We start from the raw sequence: 10,000 nt of genomic DNA, 5'->3' as shown, positions 1-10,000 counted from the left end.
CTGTCTCTGCCTCTGTCTCTGCCTCTCTGTCTCTGCCTCTGTCTCCGCCTCCGCCTCTGTCTCTGCCTTTGCCTGTCCCTGCCTCTCTGTCTCTGTCTCTGCCTCTGCGTCTGTCTCTGTCTCCGCCTCTGCCTCTGTCTCTGTCTCCGCCTCTGTCTCTACCTCTGTCTCTGCCTCTGCTTCTGTCTCTGCCTGTCTCCGTCTCTGCCTCTGCCTCTGTCTCTGCCTCTGCCTCTGTCTCTGCCTCTCTGTCTCTGTCTCTGCCTCTGTCTCTGTCTCTGCCTCTGTCTCTGTCTCTGCCTCTCTGTCTGTGTCTGTCTCTGCCTCTGCCTCTCTGTCTCTGTCTCTGCCTCTGTCTCCGCCTCTGTCTCTGTCTCTGTCTCTGCCTCTGCTTCTGTCTCTGCCTGTCTCTGCCTCTGCCTCCGCCTCTGTCTCTGCCTCTGCCTCTGTCTCTGCCTGTCTGTGTCTGTCTCTGCCTGTCTGTCTCTGTGTCTCTGCCTCTGCCTCTGTCTCTGCCTCTGTCTCTGCCTCTGTCTCTGCCTCTCTGTCTCTGCCTCTGTCTCCGCCTCCGCCTCTGTCTCTGCCTTTGCCTGTCCCTGCCTCTCTGTCTCTGTCTCTGCCTCTGCGTCTGTCTCTGTCTCCGCCTCTGCCTCTGTCTCTGTCTCCGCCTCTGTCTCTGCCTCTGCTTCTGTCTCTGCCTGTCTCCGTCTCTGCCTCTGCCTCTGTCTCTGCCTCTGCCTCTGTCTCTGCCTCTCTGTCTCTGTCTCTGCCTCTGTCTCTGTCTCTGCCTCTGTCTCTGTCTCTGCCTCTCTGTCTGTCTCTGCCTCTGTCTCTGCCTGTCTGTCTCTGCCTCTGTGTCTCTGTCTCTGCCTCTGTCTCTGTCTCTCTCTGCCTCTGCCTCTGCGTCCGAGCGTAGCGGGCCCGCTTCGGGATACCGCGCGGGCGCGTGGCCGGCGGGCGCGCGAGTCGTGCGGTCGACCCTACGTAGTTCGGGCGCGCGCCCCCGTGTCTCGCGTGCGACGCGTCCTCCGGGGTCGCGTGCGTGCGTGCGTGCGGGCGGGCGGGCGGGCGGGCGGACGCGGGTGCGTCGCGGTCACCGTCCGTGCCCGTGCGCCGTCTCGAGCGCGTCCCGCTTTGGGGGGACGGCGGGCGCGCGGGGGCGCCGCGGGCGTGTGGCCGTGCCGCGCCTTCCGCGGGGGCGTCCCCCCCGCGCGGCGCGGGAGGCGCCCGTTCGTTCGCGTCTCCCGCCCGCGGTTCCGGTGCGCCGTCTGTCCGTCCGCGCGCGTCGCCGGGCGTGCGTCCGAGCCCGCGTGCCGCCTGCCCGTGGGTGCCGCGTGTACGGGGCCCCGTCCGCGCCCGCGTCCCCGAGCGTCAAGTGCAGGCCGCGCGCGCGCGCCTAGTGGAGCGTGCCCGCCCGCTCCGTGTATCGTGTGCGCGGGGGCGACGCGCGTTCCCGCGTGTTCCGCCTGCCCGCGTCTACCTCCGCGTCTCCCGAGCGTCCCGTGCGTGCGTCTGCTGTGCGCGTGCGTCTCCGCGTTTCCGCGTGCCCCGGGCGTGCGTCCGTGTCGCCGGAGGGCGCCGCCGCCGCCGCCGCTGCGTGCGCGTACGTGTCCGCGCGGGTGCGCGCGTGGCCTCCCCGGTGCGCGCGCGCGCGCGCCCCCGTCCGTCCGAGTGCGGCGCGCCCTCTTCGGGATGCCGCGCGGGCGCGCGGCCGGCGGGCGCGCGAGTCGCGCGGTCGGGCGTACGTACCTCGTGCCCGTGCCCCCGTCTCGCGCGCGACGCGTGTATCGCGTCGCGCGTGTGTGGCGGGGGCGCCGTGTCCTCCGGAGCGCTGCGGCGCGGCCGTCCGCCCCGTCGCGCCCCTCCGTCCGTCCGTGCGGGTGGGCGTCCCGCTTCGGGGGGGGCGGCGGGGGTTGGCCGCGGGCGGGCTTTTGTTGGGGGGGTCCGCGGGCGTGTGCCCCCGAGGCCTACCTTCCCGTGTTTCGGCCGCGCCGTCCGTGCGAGTCGCCGTGCGTCCGGGCCCCCGTGCGCGTGCGCGCGCGGACCGTGCCCGTGGGTGCCGCGCGTCCGCGTTCCCGCGTGTTCTGCCTGCCCGCGCCTACCTCTGTGTCTCCCGGGCGTCCCGGGGTTGTGTCTGCTGCGCGCGCGCGCGCGCCCCCTCGCGTCCATCTCCGTGTTTCCGTGTGCTCCGTGGGCCCGTCCGTGTCTCCGGAGGGCACTCTGCGGTGCGGGCGCACGCGCGCGCGGGCGCGTTCCCGTCCTTCCGTCCGTCCGTCCGTCCGTCCGTCCGTCCTCCTCCTCCTCCTCCTCCTCCTCCTCCTCCTCCTCCTCCTCCGCCCCCCACCGCCCACACCCCCGCCGCCCCCCGCCGCCCCCACCGCCTCCGCCGCCTCCAAACCTCTTCCCCGCCTGGCGGGTGGCACCCGGCGGCCACGTCGGACTGGATCCGGATGTCGCCAGCGTGGGGCCCACGGCAAGGGCGCAGGCTGGGTGGGGTTGGGGGTGCGTGGTGGGCGGTGGGGGGGGTGGCGCCAGCGGTCCTCGGCGGCGGCGGGCCTAGCGCCGCCGGCACGTGCCCCTCCGGTTTCAGTCGGGACCGCCTCCGTGACGTCGAGGAGAGCTTCTCCATCCGTCCGTCCGAGGGCGCGGGGGTTCGGCGGACCGAGGGTGCCGTCGTCCCTCGACGACCGCCTTCGGGTCGCGCGCACACACACGCTCGGAGGCGTCCCGTCTCAACTGAAAGGGGTCGGCGGAGTAGAAACCGCGGCCCTCGAGACAGCTCCCTAACGCCGGGTGCGTGCGGCGGGGTGCTTTCTACACCCTACGGAAGGAAAACGCCTGTGGCCGGAGTTCTCGACGCCCGCCTTTCGACGCACCCTCTCGTCGCCTCGCTCCGTTTCCTAAGGCTCTCGTGACTCCTCCCGTTCTATTTCAGGGAGGCGCAGCTGAAGGGCTATCCGCCGCTCCGCCCGTCCGTGAAGTTGGGCTTTCCCCCCGAAGGTGGCCGGAAGGGGGTGGGGGGGGCGCGTGAGCCAAAGGATCTTCAAAACGCGGCGGCGGCGGTACCGCCTTCGGCTCTCGCCGATCCCACGCAGAGGCGGGGGCGCGGGCAGGTCCGCGCGCAGGTGCCCGTGTGAAGGTGCAGGCGCGTGCAGGCGCGGGCGCGCGCGCGCGCGCCCTCGGGCATGTACGTAGAGGCGGGCGCCCGCGCGTGCACACCCCTAGGCGTACGCGCGCGTACCGGCGCGGGCGCGCCCGTGCGGGCGCGCACACGCCTACGCGCGTGTACCCGCGCGGGTACGCACGGGCAGGCACACGCGTACGAGTACGCGCGTGCGGACGCACCCGCCCGCCCGCGCACGGGCGCGTGCACGCGCCTGCGTGTCCGTATCTGCAGCCACGGGCGTGAGCGCGTAGGCGCCTACCGTCCTTCTTCTACCTAACGCCGTCACCGGGCTGGCTCGGCGTCCAGGTACGCCTGTCTCCCCCTCCCCTCCAATCCCCTCCCCCTCCCCGTCCCCCTCCCCTCCCCTCCCCGTCCCCCTCCCCTCCCCTCCCCCTCCCGTCCCTCCCCCATCCCCCGTCCCCCTCCCCTCGTCTCCCCTCCCCTCGTCTCCCCTCCCCTCCCCCCTCCCCCTCCCCGTCCCTCCCCCTCCCCGTCCCTCCCCCCACCGCCTCCCCTCCCCCACCCCTCCCCCTCCCCTCCCCCTCGCCTCCCCTGCCCCCATCCCCCTCCCCTCCCCCACCCCTCCCGCCCACCCCCTCCCCCTCCCCCTCCCTCTGCCTGTCTCCTTCCTTTTCTGAAACCGGGTTTTCCTCTTCGAGAGCCGTTCCGCCCCTCGGGCGAAACCAACTCGCCGCGTACCGGAGACCGAGTGCAAAGACGGAGCCCCGGCGGCGCGGCGGCGGCGGCTCGGAGCTCGGCTGCCGACCGAGATCGTCGGCGGTTCGGATCCGCCGGCTCCTCCTTGGGAAGCCCGTGGGGCGGCTCGACTCTCTCCCCTAGGGCCGCTCCGAGTCCCGAGCCGCTCGACGGCACGCGACGGCAGCGGCGCCGCAGTCAGCTCTCTAAACGGAAACGACGACGATGACGAACGTCAGTCTTCACCGCCACGCCCTACTCCCCACCCGAGCACCGTTCCAACTCGGGTGTTTCTCTCCCTGTGGCGGGGGTCCCCCCCCCGACTGAGAAAAAATAAACCGCCCCCCGAGGACGGCCCGCGTTCGGAGCCTCTTGGTAGTAGCGCGCCTTCACGGGACGACGGCACGCGCGCCCGTCACCCGCTTCCCGGAAAGTCCCCCCCCCGCAGAGAGTCGCGAACTCGGGCGAAGACGGAGGAGTCCGCGTACCCGTCGCCCAAGGTTCAGCCATCGTCCGATTGGAAACCGGTGCCTTCCCGGTCCCGCCTTCCCGTCAATCGACGCCTCCCGGGGGTGGGATGGCTTCCAGCCGAACCAGCCTACCGTACCCTTCCCCTCCTACGTACCTCGGGAGGTCGGCTCGGACAGGGAGGGACCCGTCAGATGTCCAGTCCGCCGTGAGCTTTCCACGACGACGGTCGGCCGGTCGGCCGGTCGGCCGGTCGGTCGGTCGTCCCGGAACACCCCGGTCGGGTCCGCGCGCGCGGCACGGGCTTCACACACCTCGCTCCTCTGGCTTCCCGGGAGACGCTCGCGGCACGGCGACGTGTGCAACGCGGGAACGGCGACGCTGCCCTCGGCCTTACCGTCCCCCCCCCTCCAGCCGAATACGGCCCCGGCCCTCACCGCGGGCCGAGTTGGGGGGCTGGGGGTCGGGCCGGGGGGGTGATCGGCGGCGGCGGCCCTCGTCGGCAGGCGGCGCTAGCGCCGCCGGCGTCGGCCTTACGGTTCCCGTTGCGATTCCCCTCGTGGGCTCGGAGAAAAGCCTCTCCATCCGGCCAAGGGGGCGCCTGTTCGGCGGACCGAGGGCGACGACGGGGGGCTGCCCGTCCGCCTGGCGCGCGCGCGCGCGCGCGCTCCCGCAGGCACAGGCGCGCGCGGGCGCGAGCACAGGCGCACACGCTCAGACACGCGCTCACGCGCAGACGCGCACAGACGCGCGCGCACGCCCGCGCAGACGCGCACTCAAACCCACACAGACACGCACAGACGCACACACAGACGCACGCACAGACCCGCGCTCACGTGCGCAGACACAGGCGCGCGCGCGCAGGCGCGCCCACGCGCGGGCGCACGCGCGCGGACGCGCACTCACGCCCGCACGGACGCGCACTCGCGCCCCCACAGACGCAGGCAGACACGCACACGGGCACGCCCGCAGATGCGCACGCGCACGCACGCAGTCACGCGCGCACACGCAGGCACACACGCCCGGACACGCGCGCACACGCCCCCGCAAAGACGCGCCCCCGCACAGACGCGCGCGCGCACAGGCACGCGCACCGGGACGCGCGCGCGAACGGACGCACGCACGCGCGCAGGCACGCGCGCACACGCACCAGGGCACCCGGAACGTTTGCCAACTCCCCGCCCACCTCAGCACCCCACCCCCCGGGCCCGAGGCGCGTGGTCCCCCACCGCCCCCACCCTCCGACCCCCCCACCGCCCCCACCCTCCGACCCCCCCACCGCCCCGCTCTCGGCCCCCCACCCCCAACCCCCCTCCGGCACTCCACCCCCCACCCCCACGACTCACGCACACACGCCCGCCCGCCCGCCCGCCCGCATTCGGGAGCCGCCGGAGATCTCTCGATGCTCGAGACGCCGACTCACCCCTCTCCCCCCCCCCCGCCCCGGAGACGCCACCTTCCCGAGTCCGCCCGCGAGCCCGGAGAGCGCTCCCTCGGGCCGAGCCGCCCGAGGGCCTCTGGGCGGGCGTTCGCGGCTGGCCCGCCGCGCCTCCGCTGGACCTCACTAAGTCCGGCCTCGCTCCCGAGAGCCTCGAGGGCCTCCCTCGGTGAGATGTCTCCCCAGTCGGACCGGGGGGCCCAGAGCCGGTCCGTACCGGCTCTGGGAAGGCGTTCCCGGCCTCCCCCCCGCCCCCCGTTTGCCCGCCCGCGTCGCGGGAGGATGGAAAGCGATGAGGAAGAACGCTCTCGGTGGCGGCCGTGGTTTTCTTTTGCGACGCGGATGCCGGCAAACGCACGGCTCCCTCCCTCCCTCCCTCCCTCCCTCCCTCCCTCCCTCCCTCCCTCCCTCCCGACGCAATTTGCCCGTTCAACCCGCCTCACGCGTACCGTTGGCTCGGCGACAGGGACGACGGCGGAAAACGTCTCCCGGTCTGCCTGCTGCGCCACGCGGGCACTCAAAGAACGAGGAGGAAAACTTCGGGGACTGGCGGTCTCATCCCGTCCCGTTTGTCGCGTCCGTCCAAAGCATACGGATCGGAGAACACCTGCCCGTCCGACGCTTGGGACGTGCTCTCTTCTCCCTCCCGCCCCCGGTGGACGCTCATCCCCTCGGGCGCCCCCCCCGTTCGGCCCTTTCGGGGGCGAGCGCGCGCGCGCGCCCCATGACGCTCCCGAGAGGTTTCCCCGGCGGCCCGGGGGAGTCTGTCCCCTCTGCCACCCTCGAGCCCCGGCCGGGGCCCAGGTGGACCCGGTTCCACCCCCCGCCGCCCTTCGCTCCGGTCGTCGGCCGTCACCCGGCGGCCGCTTCGATACCGTCCCCCTCCGGAGCTCTGCGGCGCCGACGGGATGGGAAGCGGTCCCGGCGGGCGCGCGCTGGCCACGGCGGCCCGGGGCCTTCGCTCCGTCTCCTCGAGTCCGGCCCGGCTCCCGGCGTCCTCTCGGGGTCCTCCCGGGGTCCTCCCGGGGTCCTCCCTCCCTCCCTCCCTCCCTCCCTCCCAGGGCCCCCCCCGAGTGGGACACGCCGGCTGGCCGGCATGGTGCTCCAGGGCTCCAGCGGGGTAGACGGGATCTTCCTGGCTGAGGGGCGAAATGGCCCGGCTGGGCCGGACCCCCTTGGTTCGGAACTTTGGGAGATGGGGCCAGGGTGGTGGAATAGGCTGACGCTTCCGCCTAGCTCTCTTGACGACAAAGACCCGGAAACACAAGCGAACGAGTATGTCTGCGACGAGCGGGGAGTCCTGACCGTCCAAGGCGGGCTTAGACGACGCACTGAGGGGCAGCGGCAGGAAGAGACCTTTCAGGGGCAGAGAGGGTTTACCGGCCCTGCCCCGCGGGGAGCCCTCAGGCACCATTCCCAGAGCGGCTGCTGCAGTGGGCTGGTACCGTCGTTCCTTCCACTGCTGTTCCGTCAGGGAGAAGCAGCCAGCCGCACAGCCTGCTCACACCTCCGGAACCTGAGGAGGGCCCGGCCGGGCGGATCCCCTTGGCCCAACCGACCCCGCGCTGTGGCCGGCCCCACCGTCTTCCGGCCGCCCCGCGCCGAGAAACGTGTTCGGCGGCGGCGCTGGGAGGCGGGGGAGGGGGCCTGGGGGGGAGCCGGGACGGGGCCGGGCGTCCGGCCGCCCGGCGACGCGCCCTCGCCGGCCGCCGATCCGGGTCCCGCTGCACTCCGCGCCGGGTTGTCGGCCGCCACCTGGCGGCCGCTTTGATATCGTCTTCCCCCGGAGCTCCGGCGCCGGCGACACGCGCGGGAGGCGATGTGGCCGCGCTGGCCGAGGCGACGTTCCCGGACGCCGGCGGCGGCGTCGGCAGGATCGTCCTGGCCGAGGCGGGAAAGGGCCCGGCCGGGTGGATCCCCTTGGCCCAACCGACCCCGCGCCGTGGCCGGCCCCAACGCCTTCCGGCCGCCCCGCGCCGAGAAACGTGTTCGGCGGCGGCGCTGGGAGGCGGGGGAGGGGGGCGGGGGGGGAGCCGGGACGGGACCGGGTGTCCGGCCGCCCGGCGACGCGCCCTCGCCGGCCGCCGATCCGGATCCGTCCCGCTGTCGCCCGCGCCGGTTGTCGGCCGCCACCTGGCGGCCGCTTTGACATCGTTTTCCTCCGGAGCTCCGGCGCCGGCGACATGGGAGGCGCTGTGGCCGCGCTGGCCGAGGCGACGTCTCGGGACGCCGGCGGCGTCGGCGGGATCGTCCCGGCCACGGTGGGGCGCCGGCGCCAGAGCCACGTTCCGGAATTGGGCCCGCAGCTTCATGTGGCCGAGGCGGCCGCCGCCGCCGCCGCCGCCGCCGCCGCCGCCGCCGCCGCCGCCGCCGCCGCCGCCGCCGCCGCCGCCGCCGCCGCGCTCCCGGGTGCCGTGTTTTAGACGGCGCTGGACCGAACCGGGCCGCACCGAGACGGCGCAGGCAGAAGAACGGGACAAGGCACGCCCCGGCCGTTCGCGCGCCTTCCTTCGCGCGGCCCGGTCGTCACCGGGGCCTCCGGCGTAGGTCCGGGGTGGCCCGCGGAGGGCGCCCCGGGCCCGGGCGCGGTCCCGCGTGGGGTCCGGACCGTCGGAGAATTTTTTCAAAGTCCCGCTCCGGGGGTCCCCGGGCCGAGGTTGCCGCCCCCGGCCCGCCCCGGCCCGGCCACGGACTCGCGCGGGGCCCGGACCTTCGGAGGGGCCCCGCCGCCCGAGAATTTTTTCCAAGTCCCCCCTCCGAGGGTTCCCCGACCGGCCCGCGTTGGCCGCAGCGCAGGCGGCTGGCTCTGGGCGCCCGCGCGGCCCCGGCCAGCTCCGTCACCCCGTCCCGCGGGTCGACCAGAGGATCCCGGGAGCTCCGGGGGGGGGGCGGGGCGCTGGGGGCCATGGGGTCGCGCTACGGACCAATGGCCGGGCCGCAGTTCCGGGGGCTCGCCGTGGGGAGCGGGCCCCTCCCGCCGCGGGGCGTGGCTTTTCTCTCGCCCAAAACGGACGATTTGGGCCACCAGATTGGTGCTGACACGCTCTCCTCGCCGGGTGACTCCCGCTGAGCAGATGGGAAACCTGGACGGGTCCGTAGGCGCTGGTCCACCGACGGCCCACGCCCTCCCCCGCTCCTCCCCGCTTGAGCCGCCCGCCTGGGGCCCGTGCGCCGGCTCTCGCGCGTCCAGGTGTCCAGCCGCGGTGCCTCCCCCCGGTCTCCAGTGCAGGAGGGCGGCGTGGCACGGGCGCCGCGGGCCCTCTGACCCGCGTGCCCCTTGTCGCAGGCACCCGCGGTGGCCGCGGTGCTCGCCAGAGTGTGCCCCGCTCCCCCTCCCCCAGGCCCACGTGCCTCGCGTGTCAGGCGTTCTCCGTGTGCGGGGTCCTCGCGGCCACCTTTCCGCAGCCCGGGCGGGGCGGGCGAGGCAGAAAGCGGGTCCTCTCCGGGGCTGTCCTCGCCCGCCTCCTGGCAGCCCTGGCGGGGGGTCTTCTCCTCCTCGCTTGTGCCTGCGCTGACCCGATCGATGTGGTGTTGTCGTGCTCTCCCGGGCCGGGTCCGAGCCGCGCCAAGACGAGGGACGGACATTCGTGGCGAATGGGACCGCTCTTCTCGCTCAGCGCGCGGGCCCCTCGCTCCTCCTCCCCGCCCGCCGGTGGTGCGCAGAGGGGCAGGGGCACGGAATCCGGCCCGACCTCGCTCATCTGCCCTCGTTCGCGGCCTCGCGGCCAGCGTCGGCGGTGGCGGGGTCCTGAGACCGAGCAGGACCGCCTCTGCTCGTGGCCCTGGTGTTCTGCCTCGCGTCGGGCCCTCCCCCGCCCCCGCGGCGGGGGGGCCCTCCGGTCCGACGCACCCGCGCGCCCCACCCAGGTGGTGCCGGTGCGCCTCGAGTGGCCCTTTGGCGGTGCCCCTGGAACGCTCCAGGCCGTCCCTCAGGTGCCTGAGGCCGGGTGGCGGTGCCGTTCCCCGTTCCCAGCCCACCCTTCCGGTCACCGCTCACGCGCGTGGGCGTGCGCCCCTCGAGCCGAGAGAAACAAAAAAGAGGAGTGCGGCCGAGAGGGAGAGAAAGGATGTGGAGAAAAAAAGAAAAAAAAGAGGGGGGTCGAGCGGGGTAAGACCTTTAGAGCACGCACGCCTCGCGGGAGGGTGCCGTGCCTGGTCCCGAGAAGGCGGGTGAGAGAAGGGTGCGCGCGTGCGTGCCCGCCCCGGTGCTTGCCGAGACCCGCGTGAGGCAA

This window comes from Elephas maximus, chromosome 19 (genome assembly GCF_024166365.1).
Source record: "Elephas maximus indicus isolate mEleMax1 chromosome 19, mEleMax1 primary haplotype, whole genome shotgun sequence".
Lineage (NCBI taxonomy): Eukaryota > Metazoa > Chordata > Mammalia > Proboscidea > Elephantidae > Elephas > Elephas maximus.
The sequence above is the reverse complement of the archived record's forward strand: the minus strand, read 5'-3'. Positions refer to the sequence as shown.